The sequence below is a fragment of the Mus musculus genome, chromosome 18 (genome assembly GCF_000001635.26).
Source record: "Mus musculus strain C57BL/6J chromosome 18, GRCm38.p6 C57BL/6J".
Classification (NCBI taxonomy): Eukaryota; Metazoa; Chordata; class Mammalia; order Rodentia; family Muridae; genus Mus; species Mus musculus.
In genome coordinates, this window is record NC_000084.6 from 13,975,001 (window position 1) to 14,000,954 (window position 25,954).

Here is a 25,954-nt window from a genome sequence, read left to right on the forward strand (position 1 = left end):
GAGCCCTTGGTTTTTATTAGCACTGTTGCACAGGCTCGGGATGGTTCTCCGTGGTTTCTATAAACGGATATCAAACCCAGCACCCAAATGCTTGTGATGAAGACAGTGCAGTTGCTAAGCAAGGAAACCTGAGCTACGTCTTGTTTGTTTTGCCAGCTCAAAAACATAATTATCACCTGCAAATAGCTAAACATGCCTGAAAAGTAAATATTTTTTTCTTCCTTAATAAAATGTATTTCGAGGGCAGTTGACCATTCTAAACTTAGCTATTTACCTTGCAACTTTAAAGTGTATCATTTCCATTCTTCCAAGTTGAAATTCAGCCACAGTCAAAACATCATTCATTCAACAGTTGAACACTGTCATCCATCTATTTGTCCTCTCCATGGAGTGATCTATGTCACATCTCATGAATAAGCATTAAAAAACTATGTAAGCCTAAGTACACTGTTCAATCTACTCAGAAGCATAGCATACACTTTAAAGTAAGGAATACTCTGCACCGGGGTTTTCCGTCAAGTACTTAAGCCATATACATAATGAAAATTTCAATTTCTGATGTATTCATAATTGGTTTAATGTCTTACTCCCCCCCCCTTACATCAACTCCATAGCATCTACTTCTAAGATATTTGGAAATTTTCAAATAAATGAAACAAACAATGCCTGGAACTGAGACTCTTACTTGAAACAGATTAGCCTTTTCCTCAACCATTAATCCTGACAGCAAAGATACTGGTGAAGGGCCGGTTACTTTATGAGGAGTTCTGTGTCCATGAAATCTGACCTCAAAGGAATTAATTACAGAAAAACCCATAACGTGACAGTACAAATAAACCTTCAATTTAAAACTTAAAAGTTACAAAGGATGGATCTCCTTTATTAGTTTTCAAGGACAGTGTCCATGTTGCAATCTGGCCTCTAAATCAGTTAGAAAGATATCAGTACTTAGAATGTTATAGGAGCATCCTTAGGCAGGACCTCACTCCCTGTACTGCAGTGCTATAGAACGTTGCCAGATTACTTTAATAACTGATCCAAAGTATTTTTTTAACAGTTTAAATTTGTTCAGATCTAGTATGGTAGTTGCATGAGTAATATGCTCATATTTACTTAAAGCTTTCTTTTAATGAAGAACATTTAGCAAAGATCTTTAAAAGTCATACCACACATACACAGAGGCTCGCACACAGGCACACACACACACACACACACACACACACACACAAACACACTCAGAGACAAAGCATCCATCAAAAATTTGTTTATAAAATAATGTGCTATATTTTATATATATATATGCATGTATATATACACATATACAGTGTGTGCATATATACATATGCATTGCAATTACAATCAGAGGTTAATCAGTAGATTATCACTGGAACATCTAAATAGATTTTAAGTCACTGAGTGAAAAATGTCAGTGATGTATGCAGATAGGTGATGTTCTTAGCAGAAAGTGCTTGGATCCCAGTCCCCTGGCTTACTAGAGACAATGTTACTGGCACAGGGAATCCCCCATAAGCGACCTGATATTTGTTTTCCACACTAATAGCCACTCCCAGCCTTGCTTCCTAATCTACAAACTGGGGAGTAAGGGTTGACTCTGCAAAGCATTTAGGACTTTCCATGAGAGATAGGCATCAAAGGCAGAATTACAATCAATTAATTCGCCACTGTGAATGATTTATTCAACTTTCATTTTTCCCACACTGGGCAGTATTTACTTGACAATGTTTTCCTGTCCGAAAATCTGGATCTTTATGTCTTTCACAAATGTCAGATGAGTGTTCCTAAGCACTTTCCTGTTTCTTGGTGAGCTATATCAAAGAAAGATAATACTTTAAAATGCATCATACACATTTATTCATTACAAACTAATGAACTCAGTGGTGTCAGGGACAAAACCAATTAAGGCTACAGGTCTGTCTGTGTCATCTCAGATTCTTGGTGCTTTCAGGTCTTTGTCAATCTATGTTGATGTAAATAACAGAAGGGGAAATGAGTCTTTCTTGAGTCTACAAGTTGTCTAGCGGGCTACGATAGCATGATCATTGCAGATAACCAGCACAGCTTCTTTAAAAGCCTACTTAAAAGGTGGGGCATCAGCTCGAGTGAATAGATTACAGCAGATTAGACAAACCAGATGGTTTCATCTGACAATCCTAAAGGAGTGGACAAAGGATCTTTTAGGTTGTGGACAAGTGAAAAACTGCTAAAAAAAAAAAATGGACATTCACCTTACAGAGTCTGTGAAGGAAGAGACATTTGGTAGAAACTGAATCTTTTATTTAAATGGTGCTGATAGTTGTTGTACAGCATACTTACTGACACATGCTAAAACGTATTACAGTAATTAGAAATATATCACAGAAAGATAGTGGAATGAGGAAACAATCATATTTTCTAAAAAGACAAAATGTTTTATCTTACAAAAATATATTGTGAACAAATTTTGCATTATGTATCTAGATAATGACACCTTTGGATAAATATTTCTGAAACTTAAGATTAATTTAATGAATTCCATCTACTTCATAGAACATGAAATTTATTTTATATCTCCATGTTTTTATATGCAAGCCTTTATTGACATGAAGAGAAGGGGATTTCTGGGGTCCACATAGTAACCAGATTCTTGAACTGCCAGCATATCTGGCTAACACTGCAGGTCACATGAACAGGAATAGTGACACTTGAAACCAGGAGATAATTAGAACAAACCCTATAACATTAACAGGAACTACACTTAAGAAAGAGAATAAAGTTAGAAGTTAAAAACTATGCACAGCAAAGAAGGAATGTGAGCGCATTAAGACCAGCTATTCTAGCCATTAATTTTTAAATTTGTTCAGCTGTCCTTTTATTGTGACAGAGTGTGGTGACAGAATGAACAGGCTATGGATGGATATTTTCCCCTTCTTCTATCTTGTATCCTATTTTCAAAGAACTCAAAATGTCTGCAATCTCACTGGGCAAATTCAAATGTGTTTTGAGGATTATTTTCTTTAGGTTTCTGGGTGAGCATGTACCCCACTATATGTATATTATAGTGTGTGTGTGTGTGTGTGTGTGTGTGTGTGTGTGTGTGTGTGTGTGAGTGTGTGTGTTTATAAACACAGTGTAAACTTACCATGCAGTAGAGAATTCGAAAGACCTGCCTACACTTTGAGATTCCCCACAAGTCTGTCTGTGCTGTACAGAGTGGAATGGATTGCACCCAGCATCATCATGCACCTTTGCAGATCTCGGGCTCTAAGATCCCATGCCTTCCACTGGCTTCCCGCCCTATGTCTTCTCTCCTACATGGTCTTATGTGACTGGTTTTTGGGGTAAGGGGATAGGAGCATAGATTATTTTTATGGCACAAAGGGTGACAGGTAACAAAAGGGAACAAGGACATTAGAGGCATGCTAACAACTACAAGATTTTAAATTTATTTATTTATTTATTTATTTATTTATTTATTTATTTATTTATTTATTTGTGTGTGTGTGTGTGTGTGTGTGTGTGTGTGTGTGTGTGTGTGTGTGTTCATATGTGCACATATGCCATAGCACATGTGTGGAGTTCAGAAGACAACTTTTGGGAATCAATTCTCTCCTACTTCCTTGAGTCAGATTTTTCTTGTGTGTGCCAAGCTATGTGCTCCACAAGAGTTGATACACAGGCTTCTGAGTGAATTCTCTCATCTCCCTCCTGTCCCACAGTCCCATAGAAGGAGACCTGGGATCACAGATAACACAGGTAAGGACAGAAGTCAGGCCATCGGGCTTGCCAGCACCATCCATCACAGGATTTGGGGGACAATGCTCTGCTTTCATCCATGTTTGTGTATTGTAAAGAATTAAATGCAATAGACTGCTTGCTTCCCCAAGACCTAGAAATGGATGCTGTCTTTTGTATGGACTCACAGTTTGCAAAGAGCTACAACACAACAAAGCTACCCATCTGTGATACTTTGCTAAGCAGCACCTAGCTCCTCCTTGATGGTTCTGGAGGCTCTTGGTGTATTTTTGGTAAAACTGAATGAATATTTATGAAAGTTCATTATTACTGTAATGAAGACGTGCAGAGATGCCAATTAATAGAGAATCCCGACGAGAACTGTTACATCCCCTAAGTTTCCACCACAGACCGTCCATTCTTGTCTGCCGTCGATAACTACACTGCTGTTGAAAATTGTGATGACTTCATCCTCCTTGATGTAAAATGCCCCAAATCAAAAGTAAATAAATCTTTGTATGTAAGTCTCTAACCTCTAATTTTTTTTAGTCCATTAAACCAGCTGAGATCCTTTTAACCCCGGTTCATGATCCTATGTTCCTACTTGGTGAATTACAGAGAAGTTTGCCACCTGGTCAAAACAGATCAGGAAGGCACTAGATACAAAATGGGAGACTGGGAAAGTGAGAGGTAGCCTTCCTTCTTAGTCTTGTGTTCATGTTATGAAGAATTGATGTCTTTCATACAACTAATGACGTTTGTCGTCCAAACCAGGGACTTTTACAAACACAGTTCATGGTAAATATAGAGTCAATCTCCTCTTGAAATGAAAAGTCTAAGTAGAAAGTTCCTGTCCAAGTTCTTGGTTTAATGTATTCCCTCCTTCCATTGCTGCCCCTCCTTAAACACAGACTGAGGTCCAGCAAGTGGCTCAGGAGGTAACCCAGTTACTGCCAAGCTTAGGACCTAAGTTTAATCCCTGGGACCCACAGGTGGGAGGAGGGAACTGACTGAGAGAGGTTGTCTTCTGACTCCCACGCATGTGCACATAGGGATATACGCACACATACGGTGATAATAAATGATTTGATTAAAAAATTCTGCATTTCCTTTCACCAATAGGATTCCAAAACCATATTTGTTGGTTTTCTTACTCATAGTATCAAGCTGAAGAAAAGCCCAGGAATTTCATGCCACTCATGCCAAATATACCCATTGCTATTTCATGGGATTTCCAGTAACACTGCCTGCCGTGAGCCCTTTCTTCCTGGTATGTACCTAGTGCTGTCCATTTGGGGTATCAAATCTCCTTTGGTCATTGTTTTACTCCCAGTTTGCCATTTTCATATCCAACCTTTTCTGTTCCTTTAAAGGGGAAGCAGTCTCTCCTTTTCCTGAGTGAAGAAGATGAAATGTAACTGTCTCCCCACTCTTCTTCCTTTTTTTTATTGTTTATTAAAACTGTGACATAAAAATGTCACTCGGAAGGGAAGCCTTCGGTTCAGCATCCGCGCGCCCTTCCCTAAGAGGGGAAGCTTTGCCTTTTAATCACATTGCCCTTGTTTCTCTATAACGCAATAAAAAAGTCTCAACAGAAGTTTCCAGTTATGACTTAAGTATGAAAAAATGGAATTAAAAACGTCTGATGATGTGGCATCCATTCCATAGGGACCGCTGTATTTCCCAAGGTTTTATTCTCTCTTTACCATCTGCTAGTCTTTCCTAATTGTATCGTACATGATTCTTCCTCCCAAACATCCCCTTAGGAATGTAAAGACTTCCTTTCCTGGTTCTCTTCTTCCTCATCAGCACACTTCTTTGCTTTCCCCCTATGGATTCTGCCTTCACCTTCTTCAGATCATCGTCATGACTGCAAGTCTCAATGTACCTTCTCTAGTTCATCTGACCCGGGATTATTCCCTTCCACTGATGGACCAGATATAGATGAACATCCCACTTCACAGGAGACTCTGATAAATGGACTCGGTACCAGTGGGGGATGCTAATGACACCACCTTGCTGATTCTGCCTACTTGTAAGCTGACCACTTTCCTAATCACATTTCTTAAATCTCCATAGCACGCATTTGGATGCTAAGCCCTATGTTTTTAAGCTTAACCCTGGAAACTGTCCACGGTTCTGAGCACCACCTTCTGGGTACTCCTTATAAAGGGCAGATCCCCTCTGCCGAGTGTGTTAAGTGCCTTTAATCTCTCCCCTGTTTATGACTGGGCTGACTGTTTTGTTGACTTTGGATGTACAGTGCCTATCCGACAAGGTAAGGTTCTGGCAGAGGCTAGAACGGGATGGACCACGCTGGCCTAAGGGCTTCTCATCCCTCATACTGTTCTCTGTTCTTAAGATATACTCTCAATAACCCATTAAAACATGGACTCCATTCAAGACTAGCATTTTTCTGGAAGTCTCCCTTGCTTTTCCAGACCTTCTTGTTTGGCTTTTTCCTCCCACCTACCTTCTCACTCCAACGTCCATGCAACAGAAGTATCCACAGAATTAGTAACCCATTGTGATATGTGACAGGCAGCTCACTTTATAGAGTGATGCCCAGTAATCCTTGCCCTCTGGTTATCCGTGTTGAGCTGTCCCAGATCCTTGGTGTGAACTATTTTCTGTTGGGATGCTAGGTGGGCCCAGACTATGAATTCATCTTTCTGGCTCTTTGGAAAACTTGCTTCTCATTGTCCCACCCAACCCCCTTCTCTCTGAGTTTCCATCCTGTTACCACCATCTCCTCACCACACTGTGAGCTACCCAATCAGGATCTCTTCATTTAGCTGCCCTACCAACTCCAAAGCAATCTGAGGCTCTTGGTCCAGAAACTGATGAGAGACTGAACATGTTGACAACTGAGTATGCTTAGAGATGACTTCTCTCTCTGCCCTTACAGGTATGACTAACCCCATAGGTATAACCACCCTCACTGGTATAACAACCCCCACAGGTATGACCACCCCCACAGGTATGACACTGGCTCTATATGAGATGCCTGTCAAATCCTTGTAAAAGGCTCATCAACACAGTTCAGCTTCAACCAAATGTTTGACCCACTCAGGTATAATAAAAATGGTTGTTAATTTATGTCTCTCTGTTTAGAGTTAATTTGCTGAACATTTATACATGTGATAAACAGAGTTTATATATCATACTTATTATTCTGAATGGGTAGCAACAATGCTCTCTTGAAGTAGTCGGCTCTATTTTTTCAGGATCTAGAATAATGCCTGAATAATAAATAGAAATAATAAAATTATTTTAATCCAGCACTCAGGAGGTAGAAGTAGAAGCAGAAACAGGCATCTCTGTGAACTCCAGGCCAGTCAAAGACACATAGTGAGACCTTGTCTCAAAACCACAACAGTAAAATGTATTGGAGAAACTGTGCATCTCTATAATTCTGCTTCCTGGGATGTGGACAGTACACACAAACACACACGTACACCTGGATGCATGTACCCATGTGTGCACATACTCTTGCCCACTTGTATCAGGACCAGCAAGATAATTGGTAATTATGAATATTAATATCCACTCTTGTAACCTTAATTTATTTTCAGGCTCTACTAAAACCAACCTATAGAAATGTGTTCTCTCCACTGATACCTGAGCTTGGCAATGGCCTCCTCCCCATTGGTTCTCAAAACCTCCTACGCTTGGACCTGAGCGGGAAAGTCCCATCGGGGACCCTTATGCTTGCCTAGGTCGTCCTAGAGCTCTTTGGACACTGACTCAGTGTGTTGCTAAGGCCTTGGTTTTTTGGGTTGCTGATCATCTGTTTCCCTTCCCTCCTGTGGGCTCTGCTCATTTTTTGTGCCCAACCACTTTAAGAGCCTCATCAGAGTCTCCTTCTAATCCTCTTTCCAGCACCTCTGGCTTAGCTGAAGAGCTCTCTACACCTGCTTTTCTCTTTTCTACTTGCTGTGCTTTAGATCAACTGTAGTTTAAAACTGTGTCGTTACTTTAGTGTACATCCGTTACCAATTCTGTCGTGAGGCTGCAGCAAGGATGAGAAAAGACAAATAGAAAAACCATTGGAATTTTGCCTCTAGGAATTAAAGATCCAACAAAAGTAAAACCTAAGACCACAATAACACATGGTAAGCAGAATGCTTGAGGAATAATCAGAATTTAAGAGGGCAATACAAGGAAAGATGGATCCTCCCTAAGAAGGTAGAAGTGGGCTTCAAAGAGGAGGCAGTATTCATCTGAGTGTGAGGAGGAATGGGGTTGCGTCAGACAACAGGGAACGTGATTTTAGGATGGTGTTTCCAGGCAGCTCACTGACAATATTTCATTTTTCTCATATTTATGATGATTCTGAGTGTGCAGAATGATAAAGAAGATGCATCCTTAGCAGTCTTGTTGCCATTGTCACCTCCGAACACATGTCAGTCTCCATTATCGAGTGTAATTATGATGACAATTTACTCATCCATACATTTCTCCCTTTCTTTTACTTTGTATATAGTTCTTTCAAAAGAAACTTTAGAGAAAGAAATCTTTGGAAAAGGCCATTTTCTAAACTAAAGACAGACACACACACACACACACATGCATGCACATGCATAGTCATGTGCACACATGCACACACACACAACATGTGCATACATGCACACTTCATATCTTTACTCATGCACTCATTTATTTATTTTATTTATTTTACTTCAGGGGAATAAAAACTGAGCTCACCCCTCTTTGGACACAGAGGCAGTCTTCAATGGAGAAGACTTGCCTTAAGTCACAGCACTATCTAACAGGAGGTTCCTCCCTAGTTATCCTAGAGAAAAGCAGATGTAGCCCCCATTTCAGCTAGGGCTGCCCCGATGTTACTATATGGCTGCTCAATCATATTCTCATTGCAGATGCTCACATGGGATATGCTGCTTCTAGACATTGCTGTCCCCTTCCCTTCGGACATCTTGAGAACAGATGTCCAATCCCAAAGGCCTTTGCCGTTCCAGATCTACATTTCTTTCCTACCAGCTCATTCCACCTTCATTTCTTTCATCCTCACTTTTTTTCTGATAATTTATCCTGTTAGCCCTCTTTTCTTACTTTCCTTTGCTCATCATAACTGGCATGTGTGTAGCACAGTGTGATATTTTCAATACACGTCTATGATGTGTAATAAACAAACCAAGGTAATTAGTATCTTTGTTACCTTGATCACTTGCCACTTCTTTTTATTGCTGATGTTCAAAACCGTCTCTTCTAACTACTCTGGAGTCTATTGTCAATAGTTGCAACTCATAGTCATCTTAGGTGCTATCGAACACTAGAACCCATTTCTCATGCTCGCCAGAATTTTAGTATCTGTTTTCAAGCCTTTATCCCCTCAATGAAGGTGATTATCTGACCCCTACTACAGGCTCTGTAACTATTGTGCTTCTTTCTACTTATCTGTGATTTTTTTTTCTTCACCCCCTTCAGTTCCATGTATGAGTGGGAATCGGCTCTAGTTGTCCCTAAGTGCTGGGCACATTTTACTATATACTGCATGTTCTTCCACATTGCTGCAAGTGACAGGATTTTATTCTTTTTCTGGCTGGACTCTGTTCCTGTTAGGGCTTTGCTGTTGTTTGGTTTTATTCTCACTTCCTTTATATTTATCACTTTTTCAGGCCCCTGTAGGCTAACACCCCTGCCTGGGCTGAGTCCCCACACCTCTATCCACAGGCTGACTCCTTCTCTTTCTTCCCTTTACTGACCAACAGGAGAGTCCCTCCACCCAAGCACTGCTAGTCTCTCTCAGCCACACACCACAGAGGCGTCTACACAGAGTTTACGTTTTTCACAATGACTTGAGGATAAAGATGGTGCTAACACATCCAGGCTTGACAGTCCTCCTTCCACCTTGTGGGGTTCTGGAGACCAACCTCACTCATCATGCTTGCCACGGAGCCTGCCCAAAAATGTCTCTTTCTCAATTTCCCTTTAATACCCCAGCTCTGGAAACAGTGACCAGAACATAGGAGCTATTAAACAGCTGTTAGCTAACTGACAGAAACTATGTCTCTATTGTTTCAATTCAAAAGTATTTCTTAATTCTTTTTATTTGCAAAACTTTTAACTTAATTTGAAAACTAAAAGAGATAGATGCAAAATTTCTGGTCTTCATGAAAATCCCCCCAGAATGTATCAATTAACTATCATCATAGCCACTCTCTTGAACAACCTTCTCTAAAATCTAGTAGTTTCAAGCAGCAATCATTCATGATCGCTCACACATCCCTGGAACTTGCTCATGTATGTATGTCTTGTGCATCTGAATTGGGCTTGCACCAATGGAGAAGGCTGGAGCTAGACCTGCCTGTGCCCTCTGCCTCTCCTTCTTACGTTAGCAAACTAGCAGTCCGTTTCTCCACACAGCTGCTGCACAGGAGCAGGAGGACACAAAGTCATTTTGAGTTTCCACTGACATCATACTAGCTAACACCTCATTGGTCACAACAAGGCACACAGAATGGTCCAACTCTAGGGAAAGAAAGCACATCTGTATTCGTCAGAAAAGCACAGCAGAGGACATGGACACAGGATAGGTTAAAATTTATATTTAATGACCCAGACATTATGACGTTAGAAAAGCATCATAAACTAAGTCATTACAGCTGTTGTAGTGTCCAATTTTATGTCAACTTGATACAAGCTGAAGTCATCTGAAGGAGGGAACTTTAATTGAAAAACAAAATGCCTTCGTAAGATCAAGCTGTAGGCAAGTCCGTAGGACATTTCCTTAATTAGTGATTGATAAAGGAGGTCCCAGTCCATTGTGGGTGGTATCATTGGAACTGGTGTTCTATAAGAAAGTAGGTTGAACAAGCTATGGAGAGCAAGCCAGGAAGAAGCACCCCTCTGCATCAGCTCCCGCCTCCAGGTTCCTGCCCCATATGAGGTTCTGTCCTGATTTCCTTTGATGATGAGCTGTAAGGTGGAACGGTGTGCAGAATATACCCTTTCCTCCTCAATTTTCTTTTGCTCATGGTGTTTTGTCACGGCAGCAGTAATCCTCCCTAAGACAGCTAGAAGATGATAGCATGAGTAAAACACTCATACAATGTAAAGACCTGAGTTCAAATCCCAAGAAGTCAAGTAAAAGTCTATTCGATAGTACATCTGTAATCCTAGTGCTACCATGGTAGGATGGGAGGTAGAGACAAAAGGAGCCTCACAAGTATGAGGCACAAACAAGGGACTCTGTCTCAAACAAGGTTGAAGGCAGAGACCTGAGGTTGTCCTCTGACCCTTAGCTAATGGGAGTGAACATACACAAACACATACACATGCACACATACATACATAATATATATCACATATATCATATATATATATATATACCATATCTCTCTCACACACACATACTATATATATATATATATATATATATATATATATATATATATATCACACACGAATACAGTCATCTTTCAGTGTCCCTGAGGAATTAGAATCAGACTCCCCAATCAGTTTGTGGCTGCCAAGTCCTTTTATATAAGGCAGCATCATACTTGTATAGAAGAACCTGCATATACTCTCCCATTCACTTGAAATCACTCCCAGATGATTGTTTACAATGCCTAATGTAATAGAGATGCTGTGTAATTGTGGCAGCATTGCATTTCTTAGAAGGTAAGGGCAGGAACAGTCATTCTAAACATGTTAAGTAAGATGCAATAATTTCCTGAATGTTTTGAGTCCATGAAAAGTTGAACATCCAGATTTGAAACCTATAGACATGAGGTCATCTTTATACGATGAGAAAATGGGCTTTTAAGAAGAATGCAGTTAAAGTAAGAAAGTTAATATTCGAGAGAGGCAAACTGGGGAACTCAGTGGGTCTTTAGGCTTGTGTGTAACTGAGTTCCTCTTCAGACAGAACATGGAATAAGCTGAGGGTCCCTGACACTACAAAAGCTCAACCCCCAACAGTGGCATATAGATGTAGATTCCAGATTGTAAGGCAACACATTTCCTGTAGAAACAATAGTTCACATTTTTAAATTTGTAATGAAAACAATCATTCTGTAGGAAGCAATCACATAGCAAAACATATACATGGGGTTTGCTGGCATATCGGCTCTTTGTTGGGTAAAGGAAGAATCCTTGATTTGAGATGTATGTCAATTCCTGTGGTGTAAATGTCCATGTAATGTCATGGGCCTTGTGCCACACTTTTCAGGAAGATGAATGAGCCAGCTCCAGGACTGAGGAATGCCATGAGACAATGAAAGGGCATGTTTCCTGAGAAGACAGAGAACAAAGAAACTGCCACTTCCTAGGTTTTTCTCCTGATGCAAAATCGGTGAATGCAAAATGAGTGAGGGATGGCAGGTAGTTAGACTTTGGGTGGTAGTAACAGGAAGTGTGGGACAGCAAGACTGTATCCGGAGGAACCTAGAAATGCCCAGAGCCTCACAAGAACAGGAGCAAAGCATGATGGGAGCCAAGGATGGCAAGGTTCTGGGAGAGGAGAAGAGGGTGGCAGCATTTGAGGTTCCCATCTGGACACTGAGCCTAGTCCTCAGAGGACAGAGATGAAGGAAGAAATGGCTGGGTGGATTCCTAGTTTAGGTACAGGAGCTGTTGCTCATCATCTGAAGCCCTGTTGAAGGCCGAACAAGGTTGAAGAGAACATGTCCTCTGTTTCGAGACTGACTAACCTAAGAAATGTCAGCCGTTGAATATGGATAGACTGTTACTCCTAGCTTAGGCACTTCCTTCTCCATCATATCAGTTACACTCAGTAAGTGTCACCACAGGCTTTATTAAAGGCCCATTAACCAGCCTATCATACCCTGGAGAGGCAGAGGGACTTTTAAGAAGTGAGGCTTGAAAAGAAGAAGTGAGTATATTTGGACTGCAGTCAGTCACAAGTGCCACATACTCCTGCTGTAATGTCCTGTGCGCCCCCAACACAAACACACACACACACACACACACACACACACACACACACACACACACACAGAGGTTCAGAGGCAGCAGAGCCAACTAATGCTTTTAAAATCACGAGGCGAAACCTTCCTCCTTTTAAATAGATCAACTCAGATGCTTTTATCACCGTGATAGAAAACTGACCAGTACTGTAATACCTTCTGTAATCTGTATTCCTTCTGGGGGCTTCAGTTTCCTCATCCACAATGGTCTTCATACACAGTGCCTAGTCTATAATAATTTGGTAATGTTTGTTTTCTTCACGATTCCTATAAAAGCATTGTTATTCCCAATCCATTGAAGTCCTGACGATGGTTCTGAAATGATGTCTATTCCACACCAAGGTTGTTCTTCCCCTTCTTGTGTTCAGAGTCAGAAAGAACTGCAATAATTCATAGAAATGGTCCCATGTATGACACAACTTCATGGTATCTGGGGGCAAAAACAGGTCTTAGCTTCTCATAGAAGAAGAAGAAAAGGTACATTCGATTCTCAGCCTGTTTCCATTGATGAGTTAAAACTACACAAAACAGCTAGTTGGTCAACGGGAGCTTTTGGGACTATGCCACCTTCATGAGGTGAGCAGATTCTAAAGACAGGGAGAGGGATTCTCTAAGCAATATACCATATATTAGAGAGTCACGCACAGGCTGCTACAGCTTAGCAGGGATCACAGCACTCTGGTTTTACTATTTCCAAATGGAAACTTATAATGCAAAAAGTTAAGAAAGATTCTTTTCACTTGATGTTGGCAGTGAAACTGAGTAATATGATCACACCAAAAATGTCCCGGGTTTCTAGCAGAATAAAAAGTTGTTTTTAAGAACTGACAACTTGAAGCACAAGGCAGTTTCTGTTTTCACTTTACATTAAAGAACTCATTGCACCAGAAATCCAAACCCCTGAGAATAATAAAATAATTATAGTTTTACTTTATTCTGACATTCATTTTGATCCATTTGTGTCTGCATATTTCAGATAGAAAGAAAATGAAACTGTTTGGCTACATCAAGGTAAGGTTTTCTAATAATCTATAATCCTCTCCAAAGAGTTTTATTTTCATTCATACATTTCTTTATAAAAGTTTCTTTGTCAATGATCCATAATACCCTGAAGAAACCAGTAAACTCTCACCAAAAGAATCAGAAAAATCCCAAACAGTATTTAAAAATAATTCATACCCTTCTAAGCAATGCAAATGTGTAGCATAGACTGCCATTTTAAATGTGTGCACATGTGGTAGAACCACTAGGAAAGACAACTCTAAAAGTCATACAAATAGCCTTTGATCTTGGACTTCCCTGTGGCAGTGTTTATATGATGTGCACATATTTAGAGAGACAGAAAAGAATGCAGAGATCTAAAAGGGGGTCTGGAAACCATCCTGTCTGTAGTGACCTTGTTTTAAAATGCATCCAGTTCAAGGGTTAAATGTAAGCCAAGCAGTCACTTCAACTGTGTTTTTGAAGAAAATAAAACAGCTTGAAGTAAGTTAAATGAAGGGCATCTATAACTGAAGAGAAATGGACACAGGGAGAAAAAGGTCACAAGATTAAATTTTCCCTAAGGGAAAAATCCTCCTTTGGAATCATTAACCTTCCTTGTAGGTCAGTCCTGAAAAAAACAGCAGGAAATCCTCCTGTCTGAGAAAGATGGGTGCACCCCACCACCCACTGACCCTGGAGGGAGGCAGCCCTCATCTCTTCTCACTGCCTGGCTCTCCTTTGGGCATGCTTGATTTTAAGGCCTTTGTTTTAAAGAAACAAGATCTGTTTTTTTCTGAACTCTGAAGTTAAAAAATGTGCAGCATGGTTATCCATACACAGAAAAGTCTAAGACAAAGAGAATGTATAAAAATGATGGCGGTTGCTTCAGAATCTAAGCAACTTGTGAGTCTATTTTTCCAAGCTATACAATGGTCTTAACCTTCATTTTCGATAGTTACTTATCATCCAAATATGTGATCATTTAAAGGTATGTGAGTATCTGCATGACTGGAATGGCAGTGTGCTTTGTCAGAGTCAAAGCTGAAGGAACCCTTTTAGCGGTCCCTGCTAGCTCTGTTACTTACCTATTGATTCATGAAAGAGGGATGGGCACCAAAATAAAAGAGTTTCGATATGAAAATGAAGCTATTTAAAAGAAAGAACAAATACAAATATGCCCTGGACACGTTGTTTTAGATACTGCTCCTCATCACCATTTTTCCCTCTATGATAAACATCGTATGTTAGTTAGAACATACGATTTATAAATTATAAAATAATGGAAGTACCTGGCCACAACCCCAGCTTGTCCTGATGTAATCCATCACGAAATAATACGATTTGCTAGATAAGGAATTTGGCTGCTCATCATGACCATGAAGCCAGAGCATGCATTTCAGGTGATTTCTGAGGGCTTGGGAAAAGCATGGGCTCCTACTCCAACTTCTTCTGATGCCTTTAAATCGGTCCCATGGTGTCAGGCATAGGGATGCAGGGATGCGCACCTCTAATCCAAGCACTCGGCAAGCAAATCTAGTGGGTTTATGTAAGTATAAGGCCAATCTGGGCCACATAGTAAATTTTGGGTCAGCAAAGTTATGTAGTAAGACCTTGTCTCAACAGACAGACAGACAGACAGACAGACAGACAGACAGACAAAGAAACAAGTAAGTAAACGAAGAGAAATGAAAGAGAATTGTGTAAGAGTTGTGAGGAAGTTTTGGCCTGTTGGTTTATACCTATAATCCTGGTACTCAGGAGGCTGAAGGGAACCTGCACGTTCAAGTCCACCAAGGTCTAGGTCAGCAAAAGCCCTTGCACCCAAGCCACCAAGTCACCATCCAAGCTAAAGCTGTGGCAAGGAAAAAAAAATCTGTATCCAAGACTCACACTCACAGCAGGTAGTAAACTGGGAAAACTCTCTGAAACAGTTTCTTGGTAGGTTTTTATGTTCTCTTCCAAATGGGCTCAACAGACAAAAGAGCATGAAGATCGTAAATGACAAATGACAGTTCCCCGTCCCTGGATAATGAAGACAAACCAAAACACCCGCAAGAAACAGCAGGCTGGGAATTCGGAGACGGCCTGAGTGAGGGCATGGCTGTGACAGAGTCCCATGCCGCAGTCACCTTCTTTCTGCACGGCTTCACACGCTGGCTGAGTAACCCCAGGTTACTGACTATGGAACTTCCATCGGGTGCAAAGGTAAAATTTTCCTGGCTGTGGTATGCTAGGAAAAAGAATTGCAGTACTCCCTGTTTTGTGGTCCAAGCATGTTTCTGAGAAAAAAAAATCAAAACCAAATTACAGACCTCTCACCAGAATAAACACATTAAATCTGCTGACACTGGAGAGTGTCACAACACTCTCAGAGCCACAGCCGTGGAGAGCTAGCTTCTCAGGCCTTATGTCCAAACACACTTTGCTAGGACGCTTGGCTAAATAAAAGGGAACAAACCTTCCATTGTTCCTGGTGTTTATTAAAATGGCCCCCAGGAATTCCCTGCAGACACCTGCTTAAAGAGAACCAATGAAGGAGACACTCATTTGATGTGCCCAGTGCAGACCTGAACTGGAAACAATAGAAAAGTTTTCAACTGACATAGACCAGCAAGGTCTGAGTACTGCCCCCCATCCCCAATCATTGTAATCACCAAAAACATCCCTTCTCTAAGCTTTCTTAGTGGTCGCTTCAAAACATCTTCTTACATAATCACTCATCCTACCTCACTCTCACCTTTTACTTCAGTAGTAAAATACTGCCACTAATAAAAAGGTAAGACTGAATTCCGCTGCAGACAGACTTCTGCTCACAGCTGGGCCGGCTGTTGCTGGGGATGCCAAGGTTGTCTAACTAAGCTGTTTTTTGTTTTTGTTTTTGTTTTCAATTATGGCTTATATTTCTCTGTTGACAATTTCAATTTGAAGTGCGCAAAAGTCTTTTAACAACAGCCAGTTGTTGATAGAACAGGTTCACTCAGTCACGTGTTAAGATTCCCTCTCTGGTTAGAGAAGCTCTCTGTGTACCCGTGTGCCTGCATGCATACGATACCAAAGTAAAGAAAACATAGGAAAACCTAAAACCAAGCATGATGGCAAAAAAAAAAAAAAGCCTACAATCCCAGCACTCAGTAGGCAGAGTCTGGAAGATCCACACAAGTTCCAAGCAGCCTGATACACACCTTATGTCAGCCAGTGCTACACAGTGAGACCTTGTTTTAGAAAAGCAAATGAAATGAAGAAACCTTCTATAAGAAGGACATACTGTGTGTATGGCATGTTTGCTAAGATGTCTTCACATCTACAGATCCATTACCACGAGGTTGAGTCTTTGTGACTCTAACGGTATAAGGCTGATGATGGCCTCTGAAAGTCCTACAATCTTCCGGCTGGTGCTGGAGAGATGGTAACTCAGCAGTTAATGGATAAAGCTCACAACCAAAACAGTCTAAAAGGTCTCGGTGCCTTGTTCATCAGCATCTTTCCTTTGTTTCTTTCCAGCTCTGTACCTCTCCTGCAGACAAGCTTGTGTTTGCTTCGATCATGAATGCTTATAAAGTCATGGAGGAAGGACATAAGGCCACTTTCTGACATTATCCCATTGGTGTCCCTTGCTCATTGCCACCAGTCTGATAGAAAAGTGGGATTCTGAGAGGCAATGAGGATTCTAGTCTGAAATCAAAAGTTCAAAAGGAATCAGCTATGGTGAGGGAGAGAGACAAAGGCTGTGGAGGGAAAATCCTGGAGTAAAATGTTTTCTTCCCATTTGCTTCCTGTGCTTGGCTGATGTGAGGGGCAAGGGGGAGGCTAAGCCATCTCTCTTTAATGGCACTAATTGTTTGCCTTATCACGATAATCAAATGCAGCCATATTAATCTCTCTGGTTATTAACTTGATTTTTACACATTAAGATTTAGATTTAATCCCCCAGGACCATCTATTAATGCTTTTAAAGTTGAAGGGTTTCAACAGTTTTAAGTTCTTTCCTTTCTTTTAGCTGCAGGCAGTAAAATTGGAACGTGCTCGGAGTTTTGTATTTCCCAGTCCTGGGGGACTTTCTGAGACAGTGCTGTCGAAGACCATGAATCTCGCTAATACAGAGTGCAGCCTCTCCAGCTATTAAGATGTCTCCAACAATGTGATTATTTTAAAATGGAAAAACTAATATCACATGTGTTACTTAAAGATCAACTATTCTTTGAAAGTCACAGAGAGAATGCATTTGGATTTAAAAAAAAAATCAAATTGTTTCTGCATGCTGCCAAAAATGTAGAGTGTCTCAGCTCCAGAACAAGAAAAGTCTCCGTGCCTTTTACAAAACACATCCTTACTTGAGCTTCAGGTCAGTAGAGCATAAAAATGGCCAAAAGGCCAAGATCAATAAGCATGAAAAACTGTTTTCTTTCTGTTTGAGCAAGTTGTAGTGACAATGACCTGCTGGATCTGTCTCTGGCTTTATGCTTTCCTAGTCACAGAAAGATTACATTCAAGCAGAAACACAGCGAGCCCTTGTGATGGACAGAGGGTGTGGATGCAGCATTGCTGCTGGCCTCCTATTGGCTGAGAACTCACCCCACAGAATTCAGTGAGGTTAGTATGTAGGGAGGACTGCAACCAAACATTATCCAGGGCATTTAGTGAAGCATTTGTATTGTAAGCACACAGAAAGCATAAGATCCCTTTGTTTTGTCTTTTGTATGTTTGTTTTTGTTTTGTTTTGTTTTCCTGTTTTGTTTTGTTTTCCTCAAGACAGGATTTCTCTGTGTATACTCCTAGCTGTCCTGGAACTCACTCTGTAGACCAGGCTGGCCTCGAACTCAGAATTCCGCCTACCTCTGCCTCCCAAGTGCTGGGATCAAAGGCATGTGCCACCATTGCCTGGTGAGACCCCTTTTTTCTTGATGCCTTTAAATGGATGAGAATCATCTTAGAGCCTTGATTCCTATGCTGATTTAAAATAAAAGCCATAATAAGAAAACATGTGCACTCGTCTCAAGGTGTGAGCAAATCATACTGCAATGTGAAAGTGATTTGCCCATAGATGATCAACAATTCTGAGATTTCATAGCAGTTTCTCTTCCTTGTGACATTTATTTCTTTCTTTCCATCATTCCTAGTTTATGGGTGGATAGATGGGTGTAAGTGTATGTATGGTGACGGTGTAGGTGTCCTGTTAGGATCCTGATCTAGGATGGTCTGCCCTATTTCCTTGAGGCAAGCTCTCTTGCTGAACTTGAGTTAGGCTAGCAACTGCCAGCCCCGAAATCCTCTTGCCTCTGCCCTCCTCCAAGCCTGGGTTATAGGCATCCAGACAACCATTCCTGGCTTTTTACATGAGTTCTGGGACTGAAATCCCCACTTCTCTCTGCTTGCTCAGTATGACGTGCACACTGCTATGCATATTCTCTATTAGTAAGGATTATTTTATATTGTGAATACTGTAGAAGTTCTTTTTGTTTGATTGTTTTTTTCTTGTTGTGGGTGTTTTGTTTTGTTTATTTGTTTGTTGTTTTGGAGCCAGGGTTTCTCTGTGTAACAGCCCTGACTTTTCTGGAACTCACTTTGTAGACTAGACTGGCCGCTAACTCACAGAGATCTGCCTGCCTCTGCCTGCCAAATGCTGGGATTAAAGGTGTACGCCACCGCTGCCCTGAAGAATTTCTTATCTAAAGGATAAAAACAACAACTGGTTTTTCAACTCAGGTACAGTGTATGTATCATATACATGGTTTTTGCATTGGTGTCTGTGAGTATTGTTTATTGAAAAGGCAGAAAGATGGAAGAGTTTCAGAATTTCCTACACTCTGAGGTCTATGGAGCCCTTCCTTGAAGCATTACGTATGTTCTGAAAGACAGGATCAAGAAGCCTTTAAGTCCTTATGTAAAACCCTTGTACCAGCTCCAGTCTGTTTTCCTGGAACTGATGGCGTGGGCACTCTTAGCTGTCCAGGAGATAAAAGCATTGACCAAGTGAATCTGTATTACCTGTGGGTCAGGACATATGAAGCATGTGGAAAGGCGAGGGAGCCCACAAGTGCACGAAGCTGCACATGGCCAGTGCCCATCTATGCAGAATGTGGTTGGTGGCTCCACTACATGCAGCCCAAACCCTAATCAGTCATTCAGAGTAATCCAACATTAAAGGTTTCCAGGAGTGAACTCTCCTAGAAGCACCCATGCCTTTGGGAATGACAGTGAAGGGCAGAGAGCAAAGCTGAAGGACAGTCTTTCTTTCTTTTTTCTTTCTTTCTTTCTTTCTTTCTTTCTTTCTTTCTTTCTTTATTGGAAAGCCTCAACAAACTCTACAGGTGTGAAAATGGAACCAATTTGTTCGAATCATCTCTCACTATTACTGAGCTACCACGTCCCCTTCACATAGAGTCCACTCTGTGTGACAGGGATGGGGAGGTGGAGTTACGAGCCAGAGTAGACATTGTGAGCCTGGCAAATCTAAGGGAAGTGTGCCATTTGCTGAGTCTGCATCAAGGGGATCTCCTGTCCTCAATCTAACCTTGAAAGCTTGTGACAAACACTGAGTGGAGAAAAGGATGGTTGGGAAGTTTGCTCAACCTGCTTGGAGTCACACGAATTACAGAGATGAAATGGGACCTCAACTCCAAACCAAGCAGTCTGGAACCCATGGTCCTTCCTTCTACGGCCTCGTGGTGGATTGGAGTCAGAGCTCCAGTTGTAATACTTGTGCTCAGGGCTGTAATGTTTTCAACTGATGGCCGGACATCAGAGGAGGAACAAACACGGAGCAGGAGCTTTCCCCCAAAACCTGCCCCACCCCTTAGCATTGATCTCAGATAAGTTGCTCATAAAAATATCAATATCATTAGTGGAAAGATACACAAGAGTAGTCGCTCTTATTTATAAAATAGAGGCATGATATCAGATAAGGTCTGGCAAAAAAAAAAAAAAAAAAAAAGCCACAATAGTTGGAGGAGAGAGTGGGTTATCTGTAATGGTGTGAGGGAAGCAAGGTACCAGGAACACAGAGGTCAGGAGCATGCCCAAGGCCTCTGACTGGTCAAGGCTTCTGTCCCGAGTCTCAGCTCCACTCTCTTCTCAAATGTTGCAGAATGTCTGTGAGTGTTCATGTTTTTAAGACAGGTTGATTTGGTTGTGCTCATTAAGCAACATCGGCCTGATGACCCACTCCCTCTGCTGTTTTAGAACAGTCAGTGATGATTGCAGAGAAGTTGACTCATCCATCTTGTCCAGGAGACCTAAGAGAAAAGTTTTCTAGAGTCTCAGTGAGCCTTCCTCGACAGCGTTGTCTATGTCCTGATTCCCATGTCTCTCTAAGACTTCGCATCCTCTTTAAGTCTTCTATCAAGAACACCTGTGTTAGCCTCCAGGAGGCTGAATAGCTTTTCAAAAATCTAGTTGAAAGGCACACACATTCACTCAATAAGTACTTTCTGAGAGTACCGCTGAAGTACTTGGTCACAGACTTAAGGAGCCCTTCCTCTGCCACACTGATTGAGCCACATTTTGCTGTGGTCATCTCCAGACTCTGCTTACATCTCAGGCAAGTGAACGGTTAGACCCGTGAGCCTTGGCCTCTCATGAGTAATGGCAGATGCATGCATGGGTGATGACAATAAATGTTGTTTCGATGCTTCCCTTGTCCCGGTGTCTATAGGTTAAAGGCAATGAACTTCATCTGCATGTGATGTCTTCTGACCTCATTGTTGATGGATGAGTGAAAACACAGTGGCCCAGCAGGTGTGAAATATCAGCATCAGCAGCCATTATCCTCATTGCAACGTCAGTGGAGTAACTAATAATCTGCCTTATTCTCACATGCCTGGGTGGGAGCAGGCCTTAAATGTAATGCTCAAATAACCCATCCCTGCTGCCCACTGATCTGTTAAATTTCCTACATGTGTAGAATCTGACTGTTGTCGGTCTACCGTGGGAATTCCTGGGAACTCCCAATGTTCTTGAGGGGCTATATCCAACTTGGGCAACAATTTTAACGTCACTGGACGAGAGAAAAACAGTTGATAAAAACAAAATAAATCATGTGGGTGGGCCTCCATCATTTCATTCTTCTCCCTCCTTTCTCCACCCTAATAGCCATTTTTCTCTTTACAGGACTTTTTTTTGTTTTGTTTTTTTTTTGTTTTTTTTTGTTTTTTTTTTTTTTTTTGTTCCTAGAACAATTGTTAACTTGTAGCGACAGTCAGGGTCTGGAGTGTCCCCTCCTCTCTCATAGCACCTCGTGGTCTGGAATCTCCTCAGCACCTTTCGCACACCACATTAGGTTAACATATTTCCCTGTTTTCAAACAGGCAGGCCTTGCTACATTGTTTTGCTTCTTTGCTCCTCCCTTTTCAGGTGAAGTCTTGCTATCACAGTCCAGGATGCCCTAGTACTCTCTAGTCCTCCTGCCTCAGCCTCCCAAGAGCTGGAATATCAGGGTGTGCCACTGAATCAAGGTCATGACACTCTATTTTTTTTACAACAAAACCAAACCAGTGATTGGTTCTCAGAATAAAGGCGTCACAGCAGCAGGAACACAACTCCTGGATACTGCAACTCTCGGAACTACGGATTGGGAGAGTTGCCCTTTATCAGTCTCCAGATAATTCTGATTATTCCTTTGTGAAAAACACCTTGGGTAGTTTCCTATTTTTCTAGAGCTACTTTCGAGCTATCTCCTTCCTTTATCTGTCCAAGGTCTCTATGGAGCAAACCACTAATTTCCATTAATTTCTCAGCTTTGATTTGTTTAGAAACCCCCACCACTTACCACCATCACCTCAAATCCAAGTCACTAGCTAGAGGTTGGTGGCAGGACACACATTGGAATTAAAAACACATGACTTGGAATAGTAATCCCAGATGCTCAGCTTTGAAACGTGAGCAAAGCACTTACCTCCTTAGGCCTCAGTGCCACCAACTGAAAAGTGGGTAAATACCGCCTCTACTTTATTATAGAGACGGAATAAAATCATGGCATTAGAGTATCATGCATTATGGAGTAGAAGCTTAATAATTGCTGACTTCAAATGAAACGGCTACACATATTTGGTGGATACTTTAGAAACAGACTTGCTAAGATTTTGTGGACTGTGGAGTGAGAGTTTTTTTTTTTCTTTTCTATTTTTTTTTTTGAAAGCTTATTAAATGTTCATTTACTTGTTTTACATGGAGTTTCATTCTGTTTGTCCCACCCTCACCCCAGTGGGGTGGGAAGCCTCAATATTGTTTGAAAGACATTTTTAAAATTATACAGAAAATTAGCTGAAACAATCCAATGAAGAATTGCCTGTGCTACTTCATCAGTTTTACAGATACAATGAATTAAAATGGATCATAAAAGGGATTCAATGTGTCCAAAGGAATCCTATGGCTTGCGATGGAACTAGAATTCAAAATCACAACTGTGATTTCTACCATTTGTATCATCAGGAATTTAAATATTAACTATGTTCATATATATGTATGTATACATATATGTGTATACACACACACACACACGGTGGTGTACACATCATCAGAAAATTAAATATTACACACACACATGAGGCCAGGCATGGTGGCATACACCTTTAATCCCTGCACCCAAGAGACAGAAGCAGGTGTAACTGTGAATTTGAGGCCAGCTCCTACATAAGGATGAAACTCCTTATGATGAGTCAGAGTTGCACAGTGAGGCTGTATCAAAAAAAAAAAAAAAAAAAAAAAGCACAAAACCACACACACCCACACATGCACACACACACACACACACTATTGGGCACCATCTCAGTTGTGTGTGTCTTGTATGTCCAGATGCACACTTGGGTCTCCTGTCTCCTCAGGCATGTGTGTAATCTGCTGTACTCCTGTGCACCTTTCCACGTGGCGACACCAAGCATTCTTGTGCCATAGGCATCTTGTGAGATACTCCTGGGACCATTTCAGTGGGATGTGACACAGTTGAAATATTGCTATCCGGCTCTTATCTGAAGCTTCAATTGTTACTCAGCTACCTACACTACAAGCCTTCATTTTTCTTTATAGCCTTCTGAAAGGTTTCACTGTCAGTGAGATTATGGGGTGATTTCCTAGCTTTTCAGTATTTTCTTTCCTCTTTGGTAACATGATTTTTTTAATGAGTGTTCTCCCTAGGGAATTAATTATTACCTTGAAGAGTATATTCACATAGTTCCATCAAAACAACTTAAAATTATCAAAACCTTGACAGACACACTGTGTAGCTTTTAAAACTCAAGTCATCTATGCATGGAATTTTTTTCCCAACTCTATTGACTCAGAAATTTTTATTTGGGGCAAAAGACATTTTTTTTCTGCCGTTCCCTTAGCTCTCTTACGCTCTCTTTGTTAAGCACAGAAAGTATTTGTGTGTGTGTGTGTGTGTGTGTGTGTTTAGTTGCTGCTATCTAGTAGGAACATGCTAGAGCACACAGACTTTCTTTAGTTCTGAGTGAGCTGACACCTGTAACATGCCCATGGCTTCTCATCACCACACAGCCTAACTTTGTTCAGGTGAGGCACATTATCTGTCAACCTGAAGGTTAGTAATGACTGTTAACTCGACAGGATCTAGAATCAACTGGAGACACACCTGTGGGCATGCTAAGAGGGAGCTCTTTCTGTGTTAACTGAGGTAGGAAGACTCCTCTAACTGTAAGTGGCTCCACATACACACATGCATTTTTGTATGCCAGGATGGTCTGTACTTTCAAACTGTAAGCCAAACTAAAGCTTTTTAAAGTTACTTTTGTCAAATATTTTGTTACAGCGATGAGAAAAAAAAGAAAAATAAACAACTGAATAACAAACCGTGATCTCATCATTGTTGTCATCTGCACACAAAATGTCTTCTCTAAATGTCCACTGTTAAAGGCACAGTCCCCAGCTTGTTGAGGGTATGGGAGGCCAGTTGGATCACAAGGGCACTGATCATATTAGCAAAGGAGTGATGAATTCCTAGCTGAACTGTCAGTTGAGAGGTGGGAGTCCCACAGCACAGGGCACATTGTTTTGAGTGGCTCTTTCCTGTCGCATCTATTACTTCCTGGCTGCGGTGAGATGAACTGTTTTCTCCCACCATTCCTTTCTTCTGGGTGTTACTATTTTACCAGAGGCTAAAGATTTTGAATTCAGTAGCCTTTGAATGAAAAATTTCGAAACAATGAACCAAAATTGATCAGCCCACTTTTTTCCACTCATTTATTTATTCACTTTCCATCCCAATCATAGCCCCTTGCCTTCCTTTCCCACCCCCTCCCCCATTACTCCCTCTTCTTGTCCTCAGAAAAAGGGCACCCCCACCGGATATCAACACACTGTGGCAAGGACACACATAGGGCTAAGTGCATCCTCTCCCACTGAGGTCAGACAAGGCAGCCAGGCTGTGGAAAGGGGAACCAAAGGCAGGCAACAGAGTCAGAGACAGCCCCCACGCCAATCATTATGGGACCCACATGAAGACCGAACTTCTCATCGGCTGTACATGTGTAGAAGGCCTAGGTCCAGCCTATGCTCACTCTTTGAAGGGTCCAGGTTAGTTGACTCTTAGTTTTCTTGTGAAGTCCTTGACCTTGATCCCTCAATCCTTCTCCAATGCATCCTGTTTATAAAATAGCTTCTCTCAGGTATTAGCTAAGGCAAGAAAAGCTACACAGTCCTTTTGTTTTCCAGTTTATCAAGTTTATTGAGACACAATGACCCTCCTCCTGCTAACCACTGGAAGGAGGAAATACCATTGAATGGCAGGAATGCTTCAGCTTCTATGACAACAGTCGCAGTCCTCATGGAGGCTACTCCCATCATCCCTACGTCACAGCAGACTAGATCTTTTTGTGATTTAAAAAAAAAATTGCACAAAATGCATGGGCTAATCTAGAGCAGCTTGCACTCCACTATGGAAAATGTATGGTTGTGGAACTTCATTTAGGAAGCACCCGAGGAGTCTCAGCAGCTACATACTGCCCTGAGATTTGAGGCACCTCACAGAGTGCTATAGAATAAGTTTTTCCTGGGGAACCCACTTAAGGGGTCGTGCAGGATATGGTCTGCTGAAGATCTGATTTCAAGCCAGTAGTCTAACCCCTCACTGTCAGCTCCTTCCACTGTGAGAATCTGGGTGTACATGGCAGCTAACCCTATAATGAGATCAGAGCCAGTGGACAATGATAAGGAGTTGGGGGGCTTACGCTACTCCTCCCCTCAGATCTTTGATGGCATGAATTTATTAGCCTGGGTAGGAGGAGATGCATAAAGATGTCTAAAAGGCCACTGTTGGATGGATGGTAAAATATCCA

The 25,954-nt window shown here is 41.3% G+C and overlaps 1 long non-coding RNA gene across 5 annotated transcripts in view; it reads left to right on the top strand.

Annotated features, from left to right (window-relative positions):
* The window catches only part of 6330525I24Rik (RIKEN cDNA 6330525I24 gene), a 26,437-nt gene extending 1,974 nt beyond the window's left edge, over positions 1 to 24,463 (top strand). The window contains exons 2-6 of one of the 5 annotated variants that reach the window (NR_165796.1): positions 3,717 to 3,753; positions 4,893 to 5,002; positions 13,660 to 13,694; positions 15,643 to 15,872; positions 17,665 to 24,463. This is a non-coding gene — a long non-coding RNA (RIKEN cDNA 6330525I24 gene). Of the gene's footprint in view, positions 1 to 3,716; positions 3,754 to 4,854; positions 5,003 to 5,589; positions 5,768 to 13,659; positions 13,695 to 15,642; positions 15,873 to 17,664 lie in introns of all 5 variants that reach the window. The other 4 variants (NR_165797.1, NR_165795.1, NR_165799.1 and 1 more) reach the window with 4 other exon arrangements.
* The last annotated feature ends 1,491 nt before the right edge of the window (positions 24,464 to 25,954 follow it).